This window comes from Fukomys damarensis, unplaced genomic scaffold, assembly GCF_012274545.1.
Source record: "Fukomys damarensis isolate Sample0158 unplaced genomic scaffold, DMR_v1.0_HiC HiC_scaffold_2, whole genome shotgun sequence".
In the NCBI taxonomy this organism is placed as follows: Eukaryota; Metazoa; Chordata; class Mammalia; order Rodentia; family Bathyergidae; genus Fukomys; species Fukomys damarensis.
Window position 1 is genome coordinate 18,927,750 of NW_022900914.1, and position 22,548 is coordinate 18,950,297.

The 22,548-nt window shown below is 37.7% G+C and overlaps 1 protein-coding gene and 1 pseudogene across 4 annotated transcripts in view; one reads left to right on the forward strand and one right to left on the reverse strand.

Moving 5' to 3' along the window:
• Map4k3 (mitogen-activated protein kinase kinase kinase kinase 3) overlaps window positions 1-22,548 on the reverse strand; it is a 166,224-nt gene that overhangs the window by 97,343 nt on the left and 46,333 nt on the right. For all 4 annotated transcript variants that reach the window (XM_010604957.3, XM_010604959.3, XM_010604958.2 and 1 more), the window contains one exon: window positions 9,241-9,298. The gene's annotated coding sequence lies outside the window, so the exon portion shown is untranslated. Of the gene's footprint in view, window positions 1-9,240; window positions 9,299-22,548 lie in introns of those variants that run through there.
• LOC104848809 overlaps window positions 1,496-22,548 on the forward strand; it is a 39,910-nt pseudogene continuing 18,857 nt past the window's right edge.

Consider the following 22,548-nt stretch of genomic DNA (forward strand, 5'->3'; position numbering starts at 1 on the left):
TTTTTTTTTTTTTTTTTTTTTTTTTTTTTTTTGGTACCGGGGATCGAACTCTGGTCCTTGCTCTTGCAAGGCAGGTGTGGGAACCACTGAGCTAAATTCCCGGGCCAGCCTTGTATATTTCTGAAATAAAAGACATCCATATTAGAAAGGAAGAAATAAAACTCTATTTGCAGATTACATTATCTTATATGTAGAAAAAACTACCAGGATTGGTAAGTTCAGCAAAGGTGAAAGATATGCATATAAAAGTCAACTGTTATTCTATACACAGAATGAATATTCTGAAAATTAAGAAAATAATTCCAATTAAAACAGGATCTCATTGAACTGATGTTGGGCAACTGCCATGGACAATAATGCTAATGACAATAACAATTTACAAAAAAAAAAATTTAACAAAAGAAATGCAAGACTTGCACAGTGAAAACTACAAAACATAAATCTCAAGAACAGTATGTAGCTGGACATGGTGGTGTGCACCTGTAATCTCAACACTTGGGAGGCTAAGGCAGGAAGATTGCCATGACTTAGAGACCAGCCTGGACTAAACAGTGAGACCTTGTCTCAAAAAAAAAAAAAACAAAAAACCCAAACCAAACAAAAACAAAAACCCCCACCAAAATCCAGTGTGCATTCTGCTACCACTGGATGGAATATTTTACAGATGTCTATTAAGTCTTGTTAGTTTAGACTTATTTCTCCTCTCTCTCCTTTCTTTTGTGTTGCTGGAGACTGGACCTTGCTAGACAAACACTCTACCACTGACCTACAGGCTTAGCTCAGTTTATAGTTATTTCCATTGCCTTTTTGATCTTCTGCCTAGTTCAATCAATTACTAAAAGCAAGGTATTAAAATTTCCAACAATTGTTGTTCAATAGTTTATCCCTCCAACATGCCAATACAGAAGTACTGTTTCCTTTCAAGTCTATTGATCTATCACAAAGCTTACATATTCTTGATCTGTTATAAACAGTAATTTAATTTCAGAGGTTTTCATAGTGAAATATTAGCTTTATTGCAAATTCTGTATATTGTTATGAAAAAGAAAAGAAAATAATACATTCATTTAACCACAAAGCCACAAAAATAGGTTAATTATTCTTATCCTGTGGCTTGCAGCCCCACACTTTTGACTAATAGAACATGTCACAGTACTCAACCTGGACTCAAGAAGCTTTCAGATCTACTTTCTAACTTTCATCATTTACTACTCACTTATATCCTGAAATGTGTGTGTGTGTGCGTACACATACACACACACACACACATACCATTAGACTTCAAAACTCTCCAGTATGACAGCAAAATAAAACATACCCCAAAACTCTGCAAAATGGAGGAGGTGGCAAAGAAAAAGTCTTACTGAGCAACCAAATAAAAAGTGTGATTGGGTGACATGTGTTTTATGTATATTGTTACTATAAAATTATAAATCTCACTGCTTCTCTTTCATAAGAAGTACATGTGGGTACATTCATCACCTATTGGGCCGAAATGTCAACAGCACTAACACCAATGAGATTGGACACTTTCTCCACCTTCACTGCTTTCAAATACCTCTTGCCCATTCTCTACCAAAATCCCTGTCCTGTCCTTGAAGTGCTTGCAATCACAGTGGATCACCTCTTGGCCCTCCTCACTGCTGCATTTCTGGAGATCTTATCAGATGCTGATATACAGCACCTGGCTCATCCTCCGCCTCTCCCATTACTACTTTACTTTATTTTATCCCATTACTTCATTTTGATGAATCTCAAAAACGATCATCGGAATGCCCAGGTCTCCTGAATAACTGGCCTGTTCAGCTACAACAATCCCTACTTCACCCATTCTTCACTCTCAGGGATATAACTTAAATCTTGTCATCCTTCATAAATACACCACCTTTAAAGGGCTGTTCAAATCTTCCATTCACACTGTCACTTCCACTCTTTCCAGCTAAATGACTTGAATTCTTCCACTCCAATGTTTCTATCTCAAGACTGATCTCACTGACCGATTCATTTTTACTATGCATACCACCTTCCTGTTCTTACTTTCCTTCTCACTCAGCTCAGATTCCATGGGTCAGAGCTATAACCACTCCTTTACAGACACTCTGTTATGGTTTGAAAGTCTGTCCCTTCCAAAACTCATGCTGAAATTTAATTGCCACCATAACAAGATTATGAGGTGATTAAGCCATGAAGGGGTGGGATTAACGCTGTTAGAGAAGGAAGAGGATCCAACATGGTCTCTTTACCCTTCTGCCACTGAGGACACTGCATATGTGTGCATGCACACACCTGTGTATGTGCCTGTGTGTGTGTGTGTGTGTGTGTGTGTGTATATACACATGCAAGCAATTGTGAGTCCTCTACCCCACGCCACCCCTCCCTGCTCTGCTCTCCACACCAATCCTCCCCATTCCCCCCAGTGCAGCACAGAGAGCATTCTACAAGAATTTTGGCTTTCAGAGCCTCCAGAACTGTGGAAAATAAATTTCTGTTCCTTATAAGTTAACCAATGTCAAGTATTCTATTATAAATAAACAGACTAACATAGTAAAACACATTCTTAAATCCCAAAACCTCTCTCCTGCATGCAGAAGCGCGCACAGACACAGAAGACAGACAGACTGAGGCCAAGACCAAGACTGCGATGAGAAACAGAGACAAAGACCAAGACAGAGTGAAACAAACTTTGCCATTCTCCAAGATGCCTATTCCACATGTTTATCTCTCATTAAATCTCTAGTCATTCATCTGGTTCTGGGCGGATAACCACATCCTATATGTTGAAAAAGAAAATGAATACAATCCTGTAAGAACCCACCAATCTACCTGCAAAAGTACTCATGCTGTCTTCTTGCAATTCATCACTTGTCTCTGATCTTAGACCTATATCTCAGATTCCCATCTTTCACCATCTTCTCAAACTCTTTATTTCCAGAGTTGCTCTTATTAACTTCTGCAATATCAATCTGTCTTTTCTCCACTGGTCATTCCCACTGACACAAAACCCAAGTTAGCATAAAGCATGCTGAAATAGCCTTCATAAACTGAAGACGCCTTTCTAGCTAATGCTCCATTCCCTCATCTCTCCGTTTCAACAAAAGGCCCTGAAAGCAGACTCTCCTGCTATCTCTTCTACTTTGTATTCTTTCCTTAACTAGCTTTACCAGTCTATTTGTACCTGATTCTATCTATTAAACTCACCAATGCCAATGCTCAACTTTCAGTCCTTTTCTTCACACAGTTCAGCATCATCTGACAGTCTACATGCCCTGCTTTCCTAAAATACCTTCTTCTATGGTTTTCCATGACAAAATATCCATCCAGTATGTTTCTTAGCTAAGTGTAACTGGTTGAGTTACTCTTGAGTGTTTTTTCTGCAGGGCTCCTTCTGTAGCAGACTGCTAATTCTGGAATTACCCAAAGTTCTAACCTTAGCTCAGCTTTCTCTTCTTTGTACTTTCTTCCAGGTGATCTCATCCCTTTTCACAGCTTTAAGTACCATTTATACCCTGATGACTTTCAAGTTTGTATCTCTACTCTACCTTGTGGAGTTCCAGATGCATGTATCAAACTGTCACTGAATATCTGACAGAAATGTAAAAATATATACAACAAAACAGTACTGTTGATTCTACTGACTCCACATTCAGGCCAAAAATTCTCCCAAAGTTTTCCATTATGTTCTGAATAAAATCTAACCTCCTTACCACAGTACTCAAGACCATCTCTAATCTAGGCCTTATGTAGTTTTTCAACCCATGTCAATTTGTATTCCTACTGGCTCCTAATTGCTGGCCTCTGTCCTCAAACTTCTTATGCTCATTCTTATTTCAGAGCACTTTCCTTTTATTACCTGGAATATTCTTCTCCCAAGACTGTCAAATGATTGTTTTTTAAGAATAATTATTCAAATCTCAATCCAAATGTCTTCTGCTTTGAGAGGCATTTCCAGACCACAATGATTGCTAAAGTATTCCCCACTCACTTTCAACTGCATCAGCTTATTTTTTTTTCTTTTTATTGAGTTTATTGGTACAATCTAGGTATACAATACAGTTACAGTCATTACTGGGATCTTGTACCTTTACATGACAGGTCTTGGTTCTCATTTTTTCCCCCTTGTCCCTGCCCTCCCTTCACCTCCTCCCCTCCCCATTTAAAAACACTTTATTTCCATTTTTTCATTTTCTCATATTTTTTTCTTTTCCCTTATTCCCTTTCCCCTACACTTTACATCACCTTATTTTAGAGCATGAGATTATCTTATTTTCATGCTTCTATAATTATTATGTCTCTTTCAACTAAAATCCAAGCTTCTCAAAGTTAACACTCATCTGCCTTATTTAACAATATTTGCCCAGCATCCACTCCAGTGCCTGGCATCTAAGAGACAACAAATAAATACTAATTACATAACTGACATAAACGGTCTTTACAAAATAAAAGGGCCAAAAAGTATATGGGGAAAAGGGAGAGAATATCAAACTACTAGATTCACAGAGATGCTAATTAACAGTAAGAGCTCAATTTTTGCTCAGTAGTAAACATTTTATTGTAATGATATCTTTGTAAACAAAGGCATAAAAAAAACCCTGGAAATTTCAGGTACAACCCTCCTAGCATATAGTATTCCTAGTATATCTCTTCCTAGAATTTTTAAAAGTGCATATCCTTTGACTAGCTGGAATTTATGATAAAATAATCATGTGTACAACAAAAGACATCCCTATAGGAAATCAGTAGGGATTGGTTAAATAACTACTTTATGCAACTGAATACTCTTGCAGCCAACTAAAAGATGCTCATGTAGAAATGTTAACATGGAAAATATTCATGATATAGTTTTTCAATGAAAATAAGCAAATGTATACAATACACCTCTTACATCTATAAAATACCAAACATAGATACATGTATTTGTACCTGTGGGGAGCCTGGCCAGGCCTGCTACAAGTCTGAGAACATAGTAAGAAATGGAACATTAAAGCACAAGAAGGTATCATGGTAATTAACTGCCTTTTCCAACAGCAGTTACATCACTGCTGAATCCTAATAACGTCCCTTGCCTCCGACCTGATGGTGGAAATGGTGACAAGACAGGTCTTCAAGGCTGACAGATTTTCATGGCACTGGCCACCCAATATGGATCACTTCTGTGAGGCTCTGGGGAAGCGCTGCCATTCAGGGAGCTATGCCATTCACTGCTTTCTTATCTTATTCATCCTTTGCAATGCCTGTTTATAGGCCTAGCAGTATTCAAACATATTAAGCTGTAACTGAATGTGTTAGGAGGTGAAGCCTGATAGGTGAGTCACTGGGGATATAGTCTATATCTGAAGGGTATAGTTTTGTCCCTGCCTCCTCCCTGTGTCTCTGCTTCCTGGGTACCCTGAGGTCAGCAGCTTTCCTCAACTACCATGCCATTTTTGCCTAGGAGCCAGCCAACTATGAACTGAATCCCCCAAAACCATAAGCCAAATTAAGCCTCTCCTCCCTTAAGTCATGGTGTCAGGTGTTTTGTTCCAGGAATGGGGAAGCCAACTAAAACACAAAAACACCTGGAGAAAATCACGAAAGAGTTGACAGTGGTTATATAAATGATACAATAATAAATGACTTTGGTGTCCCCTTTTAATTGTGTTTTTTTACTTTTATTACAGTGATCAAATATTGCTTTCACAAATTTAGTACAAAAAAGGTAGACTGATGGTTAATCAAAGGATACTGAAGAAAAGCAATATAATTTAAGGCCACAAGAATAAGGAGTCACAATGAGACACCTTTCAACTAACCTTCCACTTAAAACAGTTTTATCAAAATGTCTCAAGTTTTCATTGAACTCAAATTTGTTGAGCTTTTTTTAAAGGAAAAAGTAATAAGGTGCAAATTCTTAAAACCTATCACATCACACTTGATATTTCAGATTTGATTTTAGCTAAGAAATAGAAGACTGGCCAAAAAAATTCTAATGTAGAGAACTGTGTAACATTTCCCATGAAGTAGTCCTTTCCCATCCTAAATCCATACAGATTCTACTCAATTTTCTAGAGCTAATTATCAATGATACCGGGAGGCGATCAGCAAAATCCAGATTACACTAAGGAGAAATTCTATATGACAAATGACCAAGTTTCTTCAAGAGAAAACTTAAAAGAATAAAGACAAAAAGAGACAAAGGATATATCTACAAACATAGAAGAAATTTGAGACTGGGCTGGGGATTTAGCTCAGTGGTTCTGCCGCCTGCCTTGCAAGTACAAGGACCCGAGTTCAATCCCCAGTACCAAAAAAAAAAAAAAAAGAAAAGAAAAAGAAAGAAATTTGAGACAAATCAACTATCTCTATGTGTGGAAATCATTATTGTTTGGGACAGGAGGTGTGGCTCAGTAGTAGAATGCTTGCCTACCATACATGAAGCCCTGGGTTTGATCCCCAGCAGCTTTCCCAAATAGCTTTTGTATTGTGGTTATATATTTTAAAATCACGTAATTCATTCATTCCAAGTGTACCATCCAGTGAAATTCACCAAGTTTTACAGTCATCACTGTAACTCAATTTTAGAATATTTCCATTACTTCCATAAGATTTCTCATGCATGTTAGCTGTTAATCTATCCCTCTGCCTCCAACTCACCAGCACACACTAATCCACTTTCCAATTCCAAAGATTTGTCTTTAGTTGAACATTTCACATAAAACAATCCCATAATATGTATGTAGTCTCTTGTCTAGCTCCTTTCACTTTAACACATTTCTTCAGTTAATCTAGGTCATAGCAGGTATCAGCAGTTTTTAAAATTATAAAATAGTATTATTATACTGTATGCAATCACCAGTTGACAGACAGTTAAAATGATTTCAAGTTTGGGATATTATGAGTAATGCTGCTATGAGCATGCATATGTTAAAGTAGTTGTGTGAGCAGATAAACAAGAATGGAACTGCTGAGTCATTATGGAAAATTTTATGTTTAACATTTTAGAAAAGGGCCAAAGTGGTGGCACCATCTTACACTTCCCTTCAGGGTTGTATGAGGGTTCTTGTCTGTGGTTATGTTTTAAGTTAAGCTCTAGGGATACTTACTGAAATATTAAGGGCTGGAATGACAGGATATTTGGGATCTGATTGAAAATAACTGTGAGTGGAGGAGGGTAGTTCTTATACATGAAACATGGCTGGTCACAGCTTGACAAGTGTAGCAGAGGTAACAGTAATATCAGACACTTCCTATGGCAAGTACTAAGCGCATGTTAGCCCACTTAATCCCTATAACCTGAAGCGGAAGCTACCACTAATATCCCCATTTCAGAGATAAGAAAACAATAGGTCCGGAAAGCTTAGGCAATGTGTTCAAGTTCAAACTAGAATCAAAATAGGCCACAAGAGCCTATGCTCCTAACCACTGAGCCAAATGGACCAACAAGTAAACACTTCTCCCAAAATTCAAGCAAAGACAAAGAAGTTAAATATAAAAATTCAAGTGGTTTCTATAAGAATGTTACGTAGAAAATCCAATGTTAACTAAATATAAATATATACATACATTTTGTAATAACCCTTGCTATCTCTGGGTGGTACAATATGAATGATTTTTATTCCTGTTAGTTGTATATTCTACTTTTAATACACTAATATATTGATATTGAACACTTGGCAGTGTTAGAGATTGAGAGCATAACAATTCAAACATTATACAAATTAAAACATATACTGAATGAATTCTATGAGACACAGGAGAAATTTGATTAAAACTTGGAGACACAGACAAATCCAGAGTGACAAGTTAGCTGTTTTAAGTACTGCAGCAGATCTCCTTAAGGGGAATTATCTTAAATCATTCTGGGTTTTGGGGTGGCTGCCCGAAGGAGACACTTGGCTGATTTGAGGGATTGAGATATATACAAATGACTTCTGACTAGAATCATTTCATCAAATAACATAGGCACTTCTTGATTAAAAATGAAGGCCATGCTTTAAATGTGAAATCTTTAATTTCTCTTCTTACCTCAGATTTCATCAACTTCAAATATCCTTCTTAAATTTCTAAAACTTGAAGAGTAGAAGATTTGGGGAAAACAAAGAAAATCTGTCTTGTAATATTAGAATATAATTCGACTGTATAAAATCTTTAAATATGTATAGTGCTTTTTACTCAATATATTCCAGGGCGGTTTGCTCATAATCAACACATCCTTAAAAGTTCTTCTTAATAGTACTTCTAAAAACTTCACTAATGAGATCTAAATCAAGGGTAGGCAAACTTTAACAATAGGTGGCCTGGTTTTCTAAGAATAGTTTTTCAGCTAAGATTTCTTTTTACATTTTGGGAGGCAAGGAGAGGAGTAGGAAGCAAAGAACTGTATATGAAGACCATCACTGGCATATTAAAACAGCATCTGGCCTTTTACAGAAAATGTCTGCTCACCCTTGAAAAATCTCTGAATGGATTTCTGTTCACACTGGTGGTAAAACCTAAAGGCCCTCTAACTGCTGTGGAACTCAGGCTAGACACTACTACAATTACATACAGTAGGTGGGAGAAAGGGTTGGAAGAGGATTCTGAGAAAATAAACAAGACTGAGCAATTAATTCAGAAGGACGTGGGTTTCATGGGAGGTAAGGGAATCCAAAAGCAGACTATAGTTAACACAGAGAGAATGTATGCAGTAGTCCTAGGGACTTCAAAATAAACTACTCAAGTCAGAGGTGATTACTGCACAGGTATAGAACTAGGACTACTGAGAAAATGAGTCTCAGCACCTTGAATTTACATGCCCACATTCACAGAGCAAAAAGGTGGGAGATCAAGAACTAGCCAGTGGTGGTAGCAAGCACGCCTCAACAGGATGTTATCACTGAAGCTCTAAAAGGTTAGCTATCTCTGAACTAAACTCCCAAATCTCAGTTCAGTTCTTTCTAATACATTACTCTGCCCCCTCACTACAGGACAGTGTTATCCTGGAAATATACCACTATTAGCTGTCACAATTTAGCTATTGAGTTCAAATAGAACCAAGACTCTTAAGGAGCTCCCCTCACGTTCCCAGTTATCAGTTACTTTCAGGAAAGAATTGAGCAATGTGTTATACTGGCTTTAAGGAGATGGAGGAAAGAGCAGACAATCAGTTTTATTTCCTAGAAGATGTTAGGGAAAATAAGAGAATGTTGACCAAACATTAAAATAAGCTTTAAGACATCCAATAACTTTCTAGCAATCAGACATATCAAATTTTAAATAATTTACCTGGTTCCAATTTTATCACTTTAATTGCTGCTAATTCACCAGTGTTAACATTCCGTGCCTAAGAAAAAAAAAAAAAAGGAAAAAGATTATTGTGATAAAGCCTTTCAGAAGAAGCTTTATAAAATGGTATGTTAACTTAGTGCTTATTTTCAAATACAGACATTTTTAGAACAAAAAAATAGATAAGTGATTTATATTTACAAAGTAAACAGTACTACATCCTTAACAATAAATTTCAGCATTAATTCACATATAAACTTAGTATTGGCAATAGTTAATACATAGGCCTTAGTATGTTTGTGCCAGACACTATACTGGTATTTATATTAATTCATTTTAATCCTTACAGCACTCTTCGAGGTAGGAACTAATATTACCATATTGCAAACAAGGAAACAAGCACAAAAAAGGCAAAAATCTTGTCAAGGTCATATACCTGGTAAGTGACAGTGATGGGATTCAAACCCAGGCAGTATGACTTCAGAGTCTGGGCCTTTAAACATTACACTACAAAACCATTCATTCAAAGCAGGTAAAGCTTTTAAGTTGATTAATTTGGTCTTAATTTTTTCATTTAAAAAACTTACAATATAAGATCTGGGAATTTAGCTCACTGGTGCCGTGCCTGTCTGGCAAGCACAGGTCCTAAGTTTGATCCTGAGTTCCAAAAACTAAAAACCAAAAAACTTACAATATGAAAGTATAATGCAACTACATTATTATGAAAAAAAAGCCCCCACGTATTCTTTTAATTCCACCTGATAGTGCAAATAAGACAAAAATATGCAGTACTGGGATTGAACCCAGGGCATCATCCATACTGAGAGAATACCTACCACTGAGCTACACCCTCAGCCCTTTTGTATATTTTATTAAATTATTTCATTTAGACATTTAGTTTCCTCTCTTGTTATAAAGCTCTAAGGCTCCTTAAAGCATGACTGCCACAAAAAGAAAAACAGGCAAAATTTTAATGTAGTATAGTATAGAGATAGCATTTGAAATCATTTATGAGAGGATACATTTACTCAGTGGTTTTCAAACTACTGTGGCAGGACCCCTCATCACAAAGGAATGTGGCTGGGCCACACAGAGAAATGCAGTGGGGGCCTTCTCAGAATAAAGGAAGACAATGTGGCATAATTACTTCCTATGTACACAAATGGACTGCACATCTTTTGGATCTGACCTTTTATTCACTGTCATCCCTTGTCCCTAACCGTACTCAGGTCTCTAACTCTGGTTTTTGTTATTTCCCTTCCGAGACTACCCTGGCTGGCTGGAAATGTGGCGAGAGATACCTGCTAGCCCTCCTTTCTGTTATGGGTAGGATGTTTTGCTGTATTGGCTGTTTTTATTAGGTGCCTCATTGGTAGACCTGAGCTCCCTATCACATGACCCACATATTCGAATAACCAGGCCAGGCCAAGGAATCACCTGGACCTTACTATACCATACCCACTTCTCACGCCAGGGAAAAGTCCCAGGGACCTACAAACACAATAAGACCACCTATTCTGTCTGCCAACAGGTGAGCCAATGCATTTATTTATATCTGCAGTACTCTCCAACTGAGGAATGGCTAGAGGTCCTACACTCCCATGAGGGGCAGTTAATCAGCAAAACCCAGATTATTGATCCCCACCTGCCAGTATCTGTGCAGCTATTCATAGAAACAGGTTCAGAATTGTGGAGGTCTACTGTAGGAACAAGAACACAAGCTGAATGATAAGTACATGTGTGAACAGGCCTTGCCCCAATCCACATGTTATGGTGGCTGCTGGGCTTACTAACTCTATTGGAGCTGTGTCACAGGGACACTTGTAGGGTAATGGTTGTGGCTCCTCCAAGAGTGGGCTGCCACTTATAGCTGTAAACTGGTAATCTGTAACCTCATTAATTTTACTACCTTTAATCCAGGAGACCAAAAATGGAAAAATGGCCTTGGGACACACACACACACACACGTATATACACACACATATACATACATACACACACACTGACCCAGGAACTGTGTTGTACTTCAAGATGGTTATGATCTCACTCCTAGCCTCAACTCACAAGGTCTTTTATGAGGCAATAGAAAGCTTCCCTATTTCAGTCACAAAAAAAAACTTGTTTCTACCCTTGGCAGAGACTATAGTCCAGACCCTAAAAATTTTTTTTTGCTATGTATGTATGTGGGGGAACCAACATGGGAGATCAATGGCCATGGGAGGCTAGAGTACTAGATTCCTGAGAACCCTACAATGAAATAGGTATGATGCCTTAGTCCTATCACAGGAGTCTGGCTCCTCAAAAACCTCAACTATTGGGGAAAACTGTCTTTCCTATTGGGGAAGAAGGTTCACTGTCCCTGTTAGGAAGCCTAACATGCCTAGCCAAAGATTTTATAACTCAACCACCCAGAAAACCCTATGGTGAGGGTTCCCAGATCACCAGGAGCCAAATCTTCACCCATTATCCAACTGCGCTTATCTCTGGGGGCCTGGGGGTAACGCTGACATGGACATGGAATGGTGGGCCCCAGGTATATGCAGAAGAACATATACTGTACTCCTAACAAACTGGTCAGGGTCTTGTGTGTTAGGAATGATCTGTCCATCTTTCTTCCTACTTCCTCTTGCTAGGGGAGAATATCTAGGAGTCCAGGTGTATGGGGACAGAGAGACCCAAAGATAAAGACAGACCCCATGAGTTGGCAATTTGAAAGATGAATGGACTCCCACACAATTAATCCGATATCATGGCCCTGCCACCTGGGCAGAGGATGGGTCCTGGGAATAACACATCCCCATTTACATGCTAAATGGCATAATTGGACTGCAAGAAGTTGTGGAAATTATAACTAATGAAACTACCAAAGCCCTTAACTTGTTAACCAAACAGCAAACCAAAATGCGCAATGCTACTGAAACCACTTGGTTGGGGATTTAGCTCAGTGGTTCTTCCATCTGCCTCGCAAACGCAAGGTCCCAAGTTTGATCCCTGGTACCAAAACAAAAACAAAACAAAACAACAAAAACCAAAAAAACCACTTGGCCTTAGATATTTCTTTCTTGCTTCAGAGGGAGGAGTTTGTAGAAAGTGTAACCTGAGCAACTGTTGTCTACAAATAGATTATGAGGGAAAAGTCACAGAGATCACAGACCAGATGAGAATGACTGTTCATTGTCCGGGAATCCTGGGGCGTTGTTTGGAAGATGGTTTTTGAACCTTGGGAAATTCAAAATCCTAATAGGTGTTGTGCTCTTAATTTGGGGAACTTGTCTAATCCTATCCTGCCTAGCTCCTGAGCTCCCCTGTCTCCAGTCTGACTGAGGCACTGGACAAAAGAAAAACAGACACGCACATGATGATACCACAGAAATATAAACCTTTAAACCAAGATGGTGCTCTCTGACCCAAAACAGGGGGTCCAAGCATCGAAGTGGGGAATGTGGCAGGACTGCTCCCAAAGAAATGCAGTGAGGGCCTCCTCAGAACAGAGGAAGACAATGTGACATAATTAGTTTCCATGTACACATGTGTGGTTCTAGCATAGTCTGTTGTATGGATTGTACCCAATCAAGAGGTAGTTACCATATAAGGGAGACAAAGACACCAGAACTGTATAAATTCTGTCATGCCTAGGGCTCTGCGTTTGGATGTTAATCGAGTCAGTGCCAGCTCAAATAAACGCTATTTCTTAGAAAGAGCCTCAGTGTCTTGTTTCACTGTATGAGAATCCTGCTTCACTACTCCCTGAAACTTTCTTGAGGAGCAGTGGTGAATATGGAGGTAGGATGTGATAGCTACCTAGGATTAGCTCTCATTCTTCACTTAAATTACATTGATCTATTTTGCATATTGAGGTTTTCATCAGCAAGCTTTGAACTAAAAGGTCTGTACCTTCTTCACTGAGAGAAAGCCTTTTCCCTGCCCTCTCCTTCTAGTAGTAGTGAATTTCAAATCTTATCTTCCCTTTGTATTTTATTTTGATACAGCGTCTAAGATGCCCAGGCAGGCCACAAACTTGCAATCCTCCTGCCTCAGCCTCCCTATAGTAACTAGGTTTACAGACATATTCTACCATGCCTGGCTCACAAACTAAATGCATTTTTGCAAGCCCATATTTAAAATAAAAATAATTTAGCTAGGTGTGGTGGCGCATGCCTGCAATCCCAGCACTCAGGAGCCTGAGGCAGGAGGATCGCTGCAAGTTTGAGACCAGTCTGGGCTACATAGTGAATTCCAGGACAGTCTCAACTACACAATGAGACCCTGTTTCCAAAAAAATAAATAAATAAAATTTTAAAAAAATAGTAGATTGCTGGTATTACAACTGTATATATCTAAATAAGCAGAGCCTGGCATGGTGGTGCACGCCTGTAATCCCAGCACTTGGAAGGCTGAGGCAGGAGGATCACTGTGAGTTCCAGACCAGCCAGGGCTATGTGAGTTCCAGGGCAGTCTCAACTCCATAGTGAGACCCTATCTCAAAAAACAAACAAATAAATAAATAAGCAGAAAGTGTTTTTCAGTTTGTATAAATACAGCATTATTTGTTAATTTAAAAGGCTTTATAACTGGATCAGAATTTTGAAAATGATATTTTAAACTGTGAACTGAAACATACATTTTCATGTCAAACAGTGATACAGTACGTGAAATTGTGTGAACACAAGAAAATTCACTTGTTACCAGGATTTTTCTTGGCTGCCTCACTCTCTTACTAATGGATTAATGAAGATCTGTAAATCATCTGGCAATAGCTGATAATGCCATTAACAAAGGAATCTTTCAGGTTGGGATTTAGCTCGGTGGCGCTGCCACCTGCCTAGCAAATGCAAGGTCCCCAGTTCGATCCCAGGTAGGAAAAAAAAAAGGAACCTTTCTAATAACTGGGCAAAAGAAATATAAGACTATCAATGAAGATATGAGGCACAAACATCATTAAATACAAAATTTAACCTTTTAACTAAAAAAAAAGGTATTAAAAGAACTCCATTACAGCCGGGGATTTAGCTCAGTGGTTCTGTGGCCTGCCTTGCAAGCGCAAGGACCTAGTTCAATCCCCGGAACCCCAAAAAACAAAAACAAACAAACAAAAAAAAAACCACCCCATTACAAATAGAAAATATATATATATAATTTAAAGGGGACATTCATTTAAAAATTATTCCTTCAAATAAAATCCCCATAAATGATAAACATAGGGGCAGCAGTACAAACCAGGTCTGAACATTTATTTCAAATTAAATGCGAGGGCCGGGGATTTAGCTCAGTGGTTCTGCCTTGCAAGCGCAAGGACTGAGTTCGAACCCCAGTACCCACCCCCCAAATCAAATTAAACTGAAATTCCCACTAAATGAGATAAGTTTCAAACTGTGCTGCATGAATATCTGTTCCTTTCTTGAGGACAAATACATAAATGATGAACTAGAGTGCCATTTGGGGAACATCTGTAAAGGAAGGTGGAATATACCTTCGAACATTCAAGTACCTCACTTCTACGTCAGTCATAAAGCTTCTCAGATACTACCATTACTTATTTCTCCTCATATTCTGACATCTTTCTTTCTTTATATTCTGTCCTTCAAATTATACCTCTTTTAGTATCTTCTGCAAGTAAGACAAGATGCTATTCTCTCCAATTCTCAGTGTTTTAAGGTCATATAGTGGTTTTTATGCTTACCGGAAAAAAATTCATGAATGGGAATGCAGCTCAGTGACAGAGCACTTAAAGATTTGCCTGCCCTGTGTTCAATCCCGAACACCAAAAAGGTAGGGAAGGGAAGGGAAAGACAAAATGAAACTCAATCATGAATTACTATTATTATGAAACAGTAGAGAAATGCAAACTCATACAAAGCTAGGGTGATTGTTTACAGTTGAAATTTTGTTCTCCATAACCACAGGAGGGCGCCCACTCTATTGTACAGTCCAAGTTACACAAAGTGTCTGGCCAAAGTGGTTAATATGCCATTGTACTCTGCTAAAAAATATTTACACCAGCATATATTTAACAGAAAAATCGTAACAGTGAACCACTGAGTAGTAGTTTACTAAAATCAGTAGTTACCACAGGCTTGACTTAGGACTACGGTATTCCAAAATGTTTACCAATTTAGAATTTTCTAATGATTCCTGCTTTTTGCTTTCTATGCTGCCTGAAATCTTATTCTAATATATAACTTATCTGTATTACTATTTCATCAAGGGAGGGGGTGTTAAAAAAATTTCAGGCAATTTCCATCTCTGAGCCATTCCTTATTAAAATTCAGATTAATGTGGACCAGGGATTTGGCTCAGTGGTTCCGCCACCTGCTTCGAAAATTCAGGTTTATCAATGAAGGATCTTTATTTTTTTTTCCCTCACTGAGTTTAGTGGTACATTTTAGGTATACATTACAGTTAATGAAGGATCTTTAAAGCATCAAAGATCTGATCTTTTGGCAAAATAAATTTCTTTTTTTTTGCTATATCTAATTTTTTGCCTTCGTTAATGTGGATTGAACCCACTGTATTTCCAATAAGCTATATGCCCAGCTCTTATTTTACTGTTTGCTTTTGAGACAGGGTCTCAATAAGTTGCTAAATTGCCCAAGTTGGGCTTGAACATGTGATCCTCTAAGCCCCTATATTCCCAGTGCTCGGATTACAGACATACACCACCATGCCCACCTTGCTGTACCTAATTTAACAATGACATAAGTTTAAAAGTCAAAATTATTTCTAATATTTTTCATCTACTGCTCTTTTTTCAATTACCTCAATATTTTTTAGAAAATGACAGCAAGGTAGATATTAAAAGATATTAATGTGTACCAAGTTTTAATCTTTTTTAAATTCAGTATTAAAACTCTTATACTAAAAATAAATAAATAAATAAAATTATATGGGTAACAATGGTTCCCTTAAAATTTAGGAAAAAAAAACTTTCATACTTCCTAAAGACAGAAAACTGAGGGTAAATATTCTGAGCCAACTAAACCTAGTCTTCTGCCACATCACTAATATGACCATCAACCTTCACTAAATATAACACTTTTTATAATAGTTTAATTGGGATAGAATCCTATCACTAAATATAATTTAGTAGTTTTTAGTACAGAGTTATGAAATCATCACTATTGAATTTTAGAACCTTTGCATCACCCCAAAAAGAAACTCCAACTCATTAGGGTCTTCATGGCTTCTCTTCTTGGTTCCTGCTAACTACTACTTTCCTTTTCTGTGGCCTTGACTATGCTGGATATTCCACACAAATAAGACCAAAAATAGACAGACCTTTGTGACTGGTTTCTTCTAATGAACAAGGTGTGTTCAGATTCTTCCATGTTGTACATTCATCCATGTGTTACTGACAAATAATTCATTTTATGAAAAGGTCACATTTTGTTTATCCATTCATGAGCTACAGGATATGAGATATTTCTACATTTTAGCTGCTATGAATAATGCTGCTGTATACATTACAAATTTTTGTGTGGATCTGTTTTTAATTCTTTTTTGAGTACATAACTAAGGTAGGAAATGCTAAGTCATATAGTAAGTCCATGGTCAACTTTTTGAAGAACTATCGAACTGTTTTCCAAAGTATCTGCACTATTTTACACTGTCACCAAACTGTTTTACTTTAGCCATCCTACTGGCTATGAATGGTATCTCATTGTAATTTGATTTACATTTCACTAAAGACTAATGATGTTGAGCACCTTTTCATAAGCTTATTGGCCATTAAATTCCTCTTCTGTAAGAATGTCTATTCAGGGTCGGAGACTTAGCTCAGTGGCACCAGTGCCTGACTGGCAAGTGCAAGGTCCTGAGTTTGATCCCCAGTTCCACCAAAAAAAAAAAAAAAAAGCCTGTTCAATTCTTTGCCCATTTTGTGTGTCTATTTATTGTTGCCTTGTAAAAATTATTTATGTAAGCTGTTACAGAATTCAGTTTGGTTTCATGACCCTCTGGAGGCTAATCGGACTAGAACTAGTTTGGGATAGGATGTTTCTGAGATGACTTCATGCTGACTGTTATCTTCAACTATCAGAATAAGTGTTCCTTGAATGTAGGACTAGAGGTAAGCAACACAATAATCAAGAAGCAATCATTAGGAGCCAAAAAGGGTCTAGGCACTATTATACAAAGTGAATTAAAAGTAGTCATTATAAATTTAAAAAGCTGACTACTATGTACTAAGCACTCTAGGATTTTCTCAAAACTTAGGTAAAAGGGATGTCCGATATCAAGATGAAAGGTTCTAAAAGGAGAATTAAAAACTGCAAAGTTGGGTTTAGTCCTACTCTACCAGTAACAAGCACTGGGATTTCAACAAGTAATTTCCTATGGCTACTCTTTCCAGCCTCAATTTTAAAACAAGAAAGTGGAAACAAACTTTATAAAAGGTTTCTTCTAAGTAAATACGTACATCAAGTAATTCTGGTTTAATTAGATTCCAAACACCAAACCAATAAAACTCATATAAGGAGTTTAAAGACAAAACAAAACACCGGTAATAATTTTGATCAAGAGATTCAGAATGGAACCCAGGAATTTAAAGCTACTGAGGCACTCCTGATACACAGCCACATTTGAGGACCTGGTTTAAACTGCTGCGCCATTTGAATTTTTATAAAATGTAACTGCCAAGTTCTAGGTCTAAAAGGCGTTTCACAGATGGCTTCTTTCTAAAGATGATCATATTTATGCAGAGGTTTGGGAGACAGATGGGTTACAATATAGAAAGGGCTAGGAAAAGGACACGGAAAATCATGAATAAAGGATTTGCAGACAGAAAACAGATTATTTTGAGTGTCCTGGGAGGGCAAACCTCAGGTGCCTGCCATACAAATAATCCTTTTGAGGGAAATAGCTAAACCACACTCACTGATTAAGGTCTACTGTACTTTTATGTTTGCTTTTCCAAAGTTAACTGGACTAGGGAATTCTTCTACTATAAAGGAAATCAGCTCACAGAGAGAATAAAGTGATATATATCCCTAATTTGCCCAGAGCACTCCTAATTTATGCCTACCATCTTAGTGATTATTAATGGTGCCCATTTTCATTCTCAAGTAATTAAAATTTTATTTAATTTGGATAAATTATAAGATCATCTACCATAAATCTTGAGAGGGAAGGGGAGAGAAGGGAAGGGAAGGGAAGGACAGCCAGATTCTCTAAAATAAGGAACAGGAAACATGCCTGCTCTTAAAGTTTTATTGGTACACAGCCATTTTCAGTATGAAAAAGACAGTGTATTTAGGGTTTGGTACTATTTGACTTTCAGAAATCCACTAGGGGTCTTAAAGACCTACAGAAAAAGGAATAGGGACTACTATTACCCTCAAATGTATGTCATAAATCTTAACACCAATAATGGCAGACTCCCTTTTTTTCCAGTAGTAAACAAAAAAACCTACCCAGTTTTTAAAAAGCTATGTAATGACAAACTTCATTAATAATTTTTAAAAAATCACTTATGTTTAAATCTGGAATAAGTGAAAAAAATTAATGGACTATGTGCCTACATTTAAGGATTGGACATACATGTTTTATTAAAATAAGCGAAAAACAGACATGGCATGTTTTCCATGACACAAAATTCCAAAGTTAAATGTATGTATAAGACTAAGTCAGCTTCAAGTCTTTCAACATTATTCTTACAAAGCATTTATCTGTTACTATACTATATAAGTTCTTCCCATCACCCTTTTCATTAAAAATTCACCTATTATAAAAGATAACTAACAAGAACTGTACAGTACCACTTTTTTTCATGTTTTCCTTGACTTCCAATGTATTTCAACAGCATCTCATTTGCTTCTGCTACTGCTGAGCATTTACTACAGAATGTAAATTCACGGCACAACCTCAGGAAGGGACAAGGGAAAGGCAATACAACTACTAAGGACTTACTGCTTTACAGCAGGTCTGAAATGAGAATGGCTTGAACTAAAATAATAGAACAGGATGAAGAGAAGTGGTTAAAATTCTCTACTTCATGCCAGACTGTGACTTTCCAGAGTAAAAATTAACAAGAGCCACTTTACATCTGCTTAAATAGCTGTCTTTTTGGTTGCCCTTTCAATCCAAGAGTCTAGAATAGTCCTCAAAGGAAGACCCACAGTGGAACCAGACCATTTATCTCTAACAATACTGGTCCTGAGTTTACTCAGGCTACCAGAGAGCAAAGGTATACTCTGTTTTCTCTTCAGATCGCATAAATCTTTCGCCTTTTACCAAACAGCAAAGGCAACATATTCTGAAATAAATTATGAAAGAACGTGGCCAGAGGACAAGAAAAAGAAATGGAGGGCTGGGCGTGGTGGCGCACGCCTGTAATCCCAGCACTCAGGAGGCTGAGGCAGGAGGATCACTGTGAGTTCGAGACCAGCCTGGGCTACACAGTGAGTTCCAGGTCAGTCTCAACTACATAGTGAGACCCTGTCTCAAAAAAAATAAAAAAATAAATTAAAAAATGGAGGAATATATTATGGAAAAGGAAAAGAACCAGTTCAGAGGATAAGATACAAAAAATATGATAAAGCCAATGATAAGACTATACAGGCATGGCAATAGCTTGTGACCCAAATCTTTGACAGTATCTTGAACTTATGTCACTGGTACTAATGAGTATTATTTTTAGGAACTACATTTTGATGTGATAACTTGTGGTTTTTCATGATAATCCTGCACAGGTCTTCAATGGCTGAGATAAAGAAAACAGACAAGGAGTTTCTATCATCTTAGGTCAACACTATTATCTTTCTTCCCAAATTTCTTGAGTATGGCCTGGAAGGAGATCTTATGGTGAGAATTTAAATAAACTCTCTCATTGTTCTCCCAGAAATAGGAAACATCATTGAAACCATCACACACATCTATGAAATCACAATTTGTCTCTTTTTAAAATCAAATTTTAAAAATTATAAAAGTGGACATCTCACAGAAAATAAAAGTACAATCAGCTCTCCATATCTGCAGGTTTCACATATGCAAAATCAACCAATTGAAGACTGAACATATCTGTTGGGGAGTGAGGGGTGTTCTGAAAATGTATGGTACTGTCACAATTCTCTAAAACAATACAATGTAACAACCATTTAAATTCTATTAGGCATTATAAATAAATGTAGAGATGATCTAAAGTATATAGGAGTATATGCATAGGTCAGAAGCAAATACTAGGCCTTTTTATATAAGAGACTTGAATATTTGGCAGATAAATGGAATCCTCAAGGAATTTTGGAAACAGTCTCCCCTCTAACACGGAGGGATAGTTACATAAATTAAAAAGATCACCCCATTCCCATTACTTTTGTTTGTCCCCTAATCTCAGGGGAAAATGAGAATCCCTTTAAGAATATTTACTCCATTAAGATAAACAGATAAGCAGGCAAGATGATATACATTAAAAGATAAACACACACAAAGACATAGTGGTTGTTACATGTACTATGAGCTTGAATCCTTGCTCCATTCTTTATTTTGAATACATGACCAATATGTTTATTAGATGCATGATACTGTGCAAGTTCCTTAACTTCTACTTGTCAGTACCTTTATCAATAAAGTACAGATAATAAATGAGGCAAATCATGCTGGAGTGTTGTTGTCAGGATGGAATTAGTACTTATAAAGAACAGAAAAGTACAAACATATACTAAGTGATCAATCACTATCAACTAGTGTTCTTATTATTAATTATACCTGCACATAAATGCACAATATTTCATTTTAAATTTTCAGGGAGGCAGTATTTGTTGACTTTAGTACAGTGTTTTCTTACATAAAGGATATTTATTTAAAAGCTTAAACAATTTCAATGTTTATCTAAAACCAAGGCTACAGAAGGAGATTGTTTTTGCACTTTTTGTTTTTTACTATCTCAACTAAGAGAAGTGACTCAAAATCTGGGATAAAATGGGAATGGTAGGACATTTATATGAAGGCTCAAGATGTAGCTCAGTGGCAGAGTGTTTGCCTAGCATGCATGAGGTCTTAAGACCGTGAGTTGATCCTCAGCACTGGAACAAAACAAAACAAAACAAAGAAACTGTATAAATCTGCTTAAAATTGACTATACTAAATATGCTCAGGAAAAACAGTAATCTAAATTCTATAGAATACCATCTAGGGCTGGGGATTTAGCTCAGTGGTACCAGAGCATGCCTCGCAAGCACAAGCGCCTGAGTTCGGTCCCGGTACCTAAAGAGACAAAAAAACCAAACCAAAACAAAAAAAAAACCACCATCTAATCTGAGGACCACTGTATACAGCACTAATCTTAGCACTCAGGTGAGTATTACAGTTAATAAAACTGTCTCAAAATTAAGGGGGAAGAAGAGAAGGGGGAAAGAGGGAGAAGAACAATAAAAACAGGAGCAGCTGGAGCAGCAGCAGCAGCAACAGCACGAGGAGGAAGGGTACAGGGGGAGGAGGAGGGTCATTACTCAATACCTTAATTTTTAAGAAAAAGGAATTCCTGTAAATCTGAGCAAAAGAAAATATCTCCAAAAGTGCTACAGAAAAAATAAAGTAAGTTTGGCATACGTGAAAAGCACTATAAGCAGCCAAGAAAAACGAAAGAATCTGAGATCATGACCTGATGGTCTATGAACCGGTTTCCATTCTGATTGGCCAGTAAGATCTACAAAAGGTTAACTAGGGAAAGGTTGGGAAGGTAAGCAGCTAACAAAAAGTGAATGATAGCAAAGGAGAAGAGACAGCCAGTGAATGTTAGATTTTCCCTGCCTATAGATGGAGGCTACATAAAGTAACAGCCTCCTCCTTCCCATAATGCTCTGCAACGTAAGATGGCTGCCACATGGAATAGCAGCCTCCCTCCTATAACACCAGGTTAAAAAATGGCTTCTCCCACCAAAGGGCAGCCTTCTTTCCAACATGCTTCTCTTGCCGCCAAGAAAGGTAACCTGACATTTGCTACCTTGTAGCAACTAGTGATGTCACAAGTCCCTCCCAGTGATGTCACAGGCTCCTCCAATCCGTTGATACTACTTCACTCAACTCTACCCCAGCTCGGGCTAATCCCACCCCACTCCTATAAAATAAGCTTCTGTTCTTCCATGTTGCTTTATCTCCTTTGTTGGGAGACAGCCCGGCAGATCATCCCCATAATAAAGGCTTGTTATGGTTCAGGTCTGGTCCTGGTTTTTGGCTCTTTTTGCCTAACAGTGATGACAATCATTAATAGTCTGACTGGCGGGTGCGCGACCTCCCGGATGGCGCGACACAGACCCAGCAAGGACCCAAAGACCCTGGAGGGGGTCTCTTCAGCTGCCTGCCTGCCTGAGATCAACC